The following is a 7,587-nucleotide window of genomic DNA, read 5'->3' as shown; positions in this document are numbered from 1 at the left end:
TTTCCCCATTCTCATTCTCTAAAACTATATTTTGAACCTGGGTGAGAGAAACAAAGTGAAATTGTAGTTCATAGGTTCTGGTAGGTAAGACTTTGGAAACAGGGCTTAAAACAGAATCAAAGAGCTTCCCAGCACCAGCAGTGGTGGAACAACTCTAGTTGCCCTGAGTCACTGGAGAATGGCTTGGCACCCCCACCCAGGCAAGGTCTGGGCTCTGGGTAGCTCTGGGTGACCACTCCCCTCCTCTAAATGGAGCCCGCAGAGCATGGTATGCACTCAGAATGAGGTCCCCAGGATTGATCTCTATGGGTTTGAGTAGTCTGAAGGTTTTGATTATGCAGCTTATGCAAACTTTCCTTGGTGATACTCACTAGAAGAGCAATAAAATGGTCTAGACTTCTAAAGGGAAGTAGTAGTATCCAGAAAAGCATGACAGTGAAGCGTTATATCTAGAAAGATGTTCCCCTCGAACACAGAGCCTGCGTCTGGAGAGGGGTGACTGGAGGCCAGCCCCAGATGGAGAGGAACCCTGGCTATTACCACCAATTTCTCCAGGGAGAGAGGAGGCCATCTAGACAGATATGAACAAGACCTTGCTGAACAATGTAAAATTTCTCAAGAGTGCATATCCCTGTTTACAGAAGACCCTGTAAACATGCTATTGGCCTATGAGCACCGCAACCAGTGTAAGGCACTGCCAAGGAATGAATTTTACAGTGGGATATATGATTCTTATCACAAAGAATAAAAAAGAATCCTTTTGGCTATTAGATGCTCTTGTTGGAAGAATACTAGCTAATTACTACAGCCCCGAGACTCTGGGGCCAAAGACAGACCAGGAGGCCTTAGGTGAGCTGGTGAGGACCTTACGGCCAGTGGTGGTGGCCCTGATTGTTGCATATGGCATCCTGTGGACCCTGGTCATGTCCACTGTTTCACCTACCTGTTTGTGGACATCTTGCCTGTGGATATGGTACTTAGATTCTTGGACTGTTTGTTCAACAAAGGCTCAAAAATTATCTTCTGGGTGGCTTGGACCTGATTAAGTAACATCAGCCTTTTATTTGGGAATCACCAGCATTGCAGACATTTGTGAAAAATTTAGGATCACCAGAGGGAGTTTTGTGACTGATGGTCAAGCCTTCATGCAGAAAATACTCTCAGATCCTAAAAGCTTGTCTACACCCACCATCACCAGTCTTCAAGAAAGCTGCAAGGCCAAACTGCTGGCGAAGGGGTGGGGGGCTTGGACATTCCCCTCTCTGCAGTGACCGGGAGGCTTCATTTTCATTGGTCAGAATTGACCAATTTTTACTGCTTTGTTTTTTAGTGATGTAAATAATTGATGTCTCTACACCTTAGTGGGGATCTTTTTTAAAAAGCAATTTAAATTCATGTCATTCTGTAACTGATGAGCTATGAAGTCAAATTTATAAATATACATTTTTACCTGAGACAATAGTATATGAAATGTGAGAGATGTGCATTTGTATTTAACCAACATCTAAAAAAAATTGGACTCAAAGAACCAGTTGAACAGCTTGTTCAATTTATCCCTTACTGGGATTAATTTCTGGCAAATAGACTATTTACCCAAATCATTATTGACTAGGTATGGATCATACGGGTAAGGATCTGTATAAGCATGCTTAGTCCTTGACGGGCTAGAAGCCTACTGCTTCCAGGTTCAGGCTCCCTGCTGAAGAACAGGTGAAAAGCTAATAAAACAAAGATAGAAAATTGGGAGCAACAAAATATGAATGGAAGGCTGCTTTGTGCTCTCCTCAGGCCCCAGTTTTATTCCCTTCAGGCACTGGGCCAAACTATTTATCTCAGCCTTAGCCCCCATGGATGTGTCCACATGACCCTTGGGCATAATGAAGAGTGCCACCTACAGGCTTGATCCAGAAAAGCTTCCACACAAATTTCCATGTTCTTAGTCTCTAACTTCCAACCAAAAGGAGAGGACACCAAGGACCTAGAAGAGAATGGAAGATAGAAAGAGTATGGGAAACACCCCCAGGCCCACTCCACCCCGCCCACCACTACCAGATTCCTCTCCACATTGACCTGTGACCTGTGAGCTGAGTGGGACATAAGCATTTGTATTCCATTGAAATGCTGATTTGGGGGTGTGTGTTTGTTGCAGTATTTAGCCTACTCCTGGTAACACTGAAAGCTCTGGAAAGCCAGCTAGGAAATGGGTGGAGTTAATATTCCTGAAGATAGTAATGATTGAGAATAAGCACATCTGTGCCACAGAATGGGTAAGGATCTGAATAAGAGTGCTTAGTCCTTAATGGTCTAGAAGCCTACTGCTTCCAGGTTCAGGCTCCCTGCTCAGGAACAGGTGAAGTGTTGCGGGTGTATTTAAGAAAACTTTACACACAATTGCTCAATGTGGTTGTGCTTTTCTTGCCCAAGAGGAGAGGAACACATAAAGGGGAAGCCCATCTGTTTGGGGACCATTAATGTGCCTCCAGGCTCCTAGGTAACACATACCTGAAAGGGGGAGTAGAGACTATTCTGATGAGACTTAATTCGGCTTTAGAATAACATCGGAAACCCATGGCCCCCTAGAGGGATACACAATTCCAAGTAAGAACTCTTTATTGGTTCAGTACTGTTAAAATAAATGGAATTTTAAACTTCTGGTTTACATTAGCTTTAAACTAGGAATGCATTGTTCTAACCACAAATTTTCTCTTTTCTGTAGTGTGTAGACAATATAGTGAGGATTTCTAAGGACTCAGCAATTTGTTGAGATAATTAGAAATAAAGAAAGAGATGGCATACTAACTAGCTTGTTACTTTGGACTTTCTTTTAGCTCTACTTGTTATGGGTTGTTTTTAATATAGCAATTTAATATAGAACATTTTAATGTTAATGATTTTATTTCCTGGGGACTTGCCCAAAACGAGAAAGTTGTTTCCTAAGAGGTTCCAGCTCACAGAATGAGATTTGACATTGTAGGCAATTGAGCCTTGTAAGCATGATGAGTTTTGGTCTTAAAGGCTGAATGCATTACAGAACGACGAAAACCCAGGGTCTAATTCCATCCCATGGCTCAATGCCACAGAGGAGTGTAGACCTCACTGTTTTTGAAGGAAGTCCTTTGGGTAATTTATTTTAATGGGTATGGAAGATCAAAACAAAGACATATATGAGAAAGTTAATAAAGGAGGCATAACTAATCAGGCCAAAGAAAGAGGTTTTGCATATGGTTAGCATAACTGCTTCATAATGGTTGCTGTAGTTGAATAAAATTTGGCTCTGAGCTTCTGTCAGTGAGCACAAAGTGCACATGGCACATTGTAAAATCATGCTCTGGTCAATGCGGCCTCAGTCTTCACTGGCTTTCACTGCTCAAACAATGGTATTAACCTGTAGATATGTGAATGACCTTCTGAGAGCCAACAACTTTCCCATGTCCCCAGCAAGCATAGCTTCACAGATTTTTAAAGTGAGTTTTTCATTGTCTGCAAAACCAGGCTCTCTGGTTGTCTTAGGTTAAAGCAAATGAGCTGAAGTTAGCAAGGATAAATTGCAGAAAGTATTGTTACCTAACATTAATTTTTTCTCCTTGGCTTATCTTTCATTAGCATGTTTGATCATTTGTTTATTCATCAGATGCTTCACTGAGAACATGCTGTGTGCCCCAGTGAATTGGAAGTCCCTTGTGAGGGAGAAGGAAAGGAAAAAGCAACAATTTACGAGACAGTTTTCTTGGTCCAGGTTGCTAGGCACAACTCCAAGCACTGATGAGGGAAAATATTTGTTTATAAGGACATGACATGCAGGCTGACACTGTAGATCAAACCCAAGAGCATCCTATTGCCAGTTTGCCAGTCTATGCAGGTTCTCTGTGGGGAAGGATATAGTCCAAACATGATGTAGTAAGATGAGGAGCCAAAAGGCAGGGCAGATGGGGCATGTGCCTTGTAGCGGTGATGAGGGAAGAATGAGAGATAGGCAGATGAGACTAGCTACCAACAAATTGAAGAGCTGGTCAAGGCCAAATTCAGAGACTACAACCCACTCCCTATATTATCTCTTTTGGTAAATGGTTCCTCTGGCCTTTTGAGGCTGGAAATGCACTTATAAAGAAATAAATTGCGTCAGGCTTAGAACTTGGTGACTAAATGCAATGCATGGAGTGGATGAGAAGGAGGAGTCATGGCTGTAAATGCAGTGCATGGTGCATTCTGCCTGCATGGCTGAGAAGCCTGTGCTGTCCCCAGGTAGGATAGTCTGTCCAATGGGCAGGTAAACATATATACCCGGTGCTCAGGAAGTAAAGATGAGGAAGTCACCTGTCTATATTCAGATCACCTCCTACAGAATACTGCTCTAGTATAGTTTCTATCTTGATGGCAGGTGATCAGCATATATACCACTAGTGAATCTCTAATTCAGACAGTTCCCTAAATTTAAACCTCTTTCCAGGATTATGATCCTGTGATGCTGTTTCAGTTTTTCTGTTGGTCCCTCACTCTTTAGGAATAAAACTGGTTAAAACATTTTATTTGAACTCTTATATTTCTTATCTGCTTTCAAAGAATTATGCATATTGTTACTGCAGAAATGCCCACTTCTAAAAATTAGTCTATAAAAATTAGATAAAGCAAATTAAAAATCTATATTGCTGCCACCAGGTGTTTTTGGTATTTCACCCAGACCAGGGCAAGATAAATTACATTAAGAAATCCAACTCTCTACCCTCCTATTCTCAATCCCTCCTATCATGGAAAGTTCATGGTTTGGGGAGAGACTGATCTATAGAAAGCTGAGATGCTTATGAATTTGAATAACCATATCTATGGAACCTCATTATTGAGAGGAAAAGATGAAAAAAGCAAAATAAATTCTTGCTAAGCTTAGGTAAGGAGGGCAGACAAATGCTGCCTGGGACCATCTTCTAGGAAGGCAATTTGTGCATACATGTACCGCCAGGCCCCTGCTGTCTGCAGACGGAAACAACAATGTCAGCGGAGAAGCACTGCATTTCTGTCATGGCGAGTGGTGAGGGAATTTATTAACAACTGCTAAGAAGCAATGCACAAGAGGTGCTCGAGTCAGTCTGAAAGGGAATAACCACTAAGTCAGTGAAGAGGGGGATAAAGCATTTCTGTTTGCAGTTTTACACTGTCCCTCACTGTTGTTGTTGTTAGGGGGTTTTTTGTTTTTGTTTTTGCTAGTGTTTTTATCCTGTGAATTTGTTACCACTTTTGTAAGCAAGGTTGTGGTAGAGATGCACCATTGATGACTTTGGGATCTGTCCTGTTAGGCAGTGGGTGGCCATGATGCCATACCTAGTGTTACCTCCAGGCATGGGCTATAGAGAACAGTCCCCATTCCAGTCTGTCCTTACCTAGACCTGGTGCTCCCACCAGAGGCCTCTCACCCTCACTCCTGGGCAACCTGAGCTCCAGGGCAAATGGCCAGGCCCTGCTTCCTTTTCCCACTATAATCCTGTCCTTGAATCCCTGTTTCTGACTTTTAGCTCCTTTTCCTTCTCACTGTTAGCTCATCACTCAGTAAACACTGTTGGGGTCCACCCTGCTTGGTCTCAGGAAGCTGTAACTCCCAGTGGCTAAGGCTGAGTGAGAGGCCTCCGAACCAGGAGACACTAAGGAGACAAAACTTATTTCCCTGGCATGAACGCTGCCTGTTCTAATGCCTGGCTCCCTTTGTATGATCGGCAGTCAATGACAGGTAACAATTCTCTAAAAAGAGGATGAATCTAAGACAGACATGATCATGTGGGAAAGCCCTCAAGCAAGAGACTTAGGGGGCTGTGGAAATGAAGGGGTGATCAACATTGACCCCTGCCCCCTCAGCTCTGTCAAAGCCTGAGTCCTTGTTGTATCTGTGAGAAATCCAAGTTTCCTGGCTGCCTTTGTCTCCTCTGCCAGGCTCAGGCCTGTGGAAATAACAGGGGCAGTGCAGTCCAGACCAGAGTCAGTGGACCCCCGGGGTAATCAGGGTTGGGACATAGAATATGCAAGATCCTGTGAGATCTGCTTGCTGGAGGATGCTTTTGAATTAGAATATGAAGGCACGGGCAAGAAACGAAACTAGCCTTTTAGGTCCTATAGCCTTTTTAAGTGATAAAACCCCAAAATCTCAGCCTAGAATCCCAGCATGAGTTCTGTCAGCACCTTTAAAAGCTACCTATTCATTTGATCTTCCCTGCCAGACTGTAATCAACAAACTGTATCTGTATACCTAATAAAAAGCCTACTCAGGTGGCAACTCAGGTGGCAACTCAGGGCCCTCTCCACTAGAGAGAGTGGCCATGCTGTTCCCATTCCTCCACAGGACTCACTAGTTCACGTGTGTTTTCTCGTATCATGAGCAGCTGCAGCATTTGAGGTCACTGCTGGCCAGTGGCCGCCTCAAAACACTATTAGCAGTCTCCCACAGGCAGCCAGTTGAGAAACTGCCTCTGAATGAGCCACCTGCTCTGGAGTGGGCATGGACTCTGCAGAGAGGCCTTAGAAGGTACTTTCCCAATCCAGAGCACCACCCAATTAAAAGAACAGAGGTTTGTGTCACCATCCTAAAGCTCAGGATATAAGGTTTGAAGGCTGAGTGGATTCCAATAGCCAGGTTTGCTAGCAGATAAATCAGAAACCTGTTTGTGTATACATGTAATTAGAGGCACTTTAAATCTAAACAGCCTTGTATGAGCACCATTCTGTAGAGATGCTACTTACTGAAAACTGGGTGCCAGGTCCTCCATTAGTTGCTCTTTAAATAATGAAGAGATATAAATAAAAATGGAAAATGTGAACTGTCACAAAATCATCCTGCCAGATAATGTCCAGCTGGACACCCTCTACTCTGCAAACTGCCACCATCCTGATCAAATTGCTGCTGCATGTCACCTTCTAGATTCTATGTATATAAAATAGGTGCTCAGTGGCCCAACCCTGACAGGCTCTTTGTGGCAGTTTTTGCACTTGGGCAATCTGCTCACCCTGTCTTGTACCTTTGGTCACCTGACTATCTTTGTGTACTGCATGCTTCATCTGTGATTTTCTACAAACAAACTTGCTCTGAATATTCTTCTGCTTGGTGTCTTTGGATAGAAAAACAACAGGCTTATCCCACCATCAGCCTGTCCCGCTTCAGCAAAGCCCATCTAGACCAATGGCTTTCATCTCAGTCTCTGCTTAGGCCTGGCTTGGACCTCCGCTCAGAGTGGAACAAGTATAATTGCTAGCTGTGTCCTCCAATTTCTGATGACTGTCATTCATATTATACTAAAGAGTTCCTTTTGTAAGAATTCTATTAAAGGGACCAAAAGTACTAAAAAATGAAAATGATTAAAATAAACTTACAGAGCTCTGACTGGTATGGTTCAGTTAGTTGGGTGCTGTCCAGCAAAGCAAAAGGTTGCCGGTTGATTCTCAGTCAAGGCACATGCCTGGGTTGTGGGTTCAGTGCCCAGCCGGGACGTGTAGAGGAGGCAACCAGTCAGTGATGCTTATATCTTCCATTGATGTTTCTCCCCCTCTCTTTTCCCTCCTTTCCCCTCATTCTAAAAATAAATGAGATCTTAAAAAAATAAATAAGCTTAT

At 43.3% G+C, this 7,587-nt stretch overlaps 1 pseudogene; it reads left to right on the top strand.

The window, feature by feature from the left end:
* The first annotated feature begins 265 nt into the window (after positions 1-265).
* Positions 266-1,281, top strand: LOC114506015 (annotated as a pseudogene).
* Positions 1,282-7,587: the final 6,306 nt, after the last annotated feature.

This window comes from Phyllostomus discolor, chromosome 9, assembly GCF_004126475.2.
Source record: "Phyllostomus discolor isolate MPI-MPIP mPhyDis1 chromosome 9, mPhyDis1.pri.v3, whole genome shotgun sequence".
NCBI classification, from domain to species: domain Eukaryota; kingdom Metazoa; phylum Chordata; class Mammalia; order Chiroptera; family Phyllostomidae; genus Phyllostomus; species Phyllostomus discolor.
Note: the sequence above shows the minus strand (reverse complement) of the source record. Positions and strands in the feature narration are given on the sequence as shown.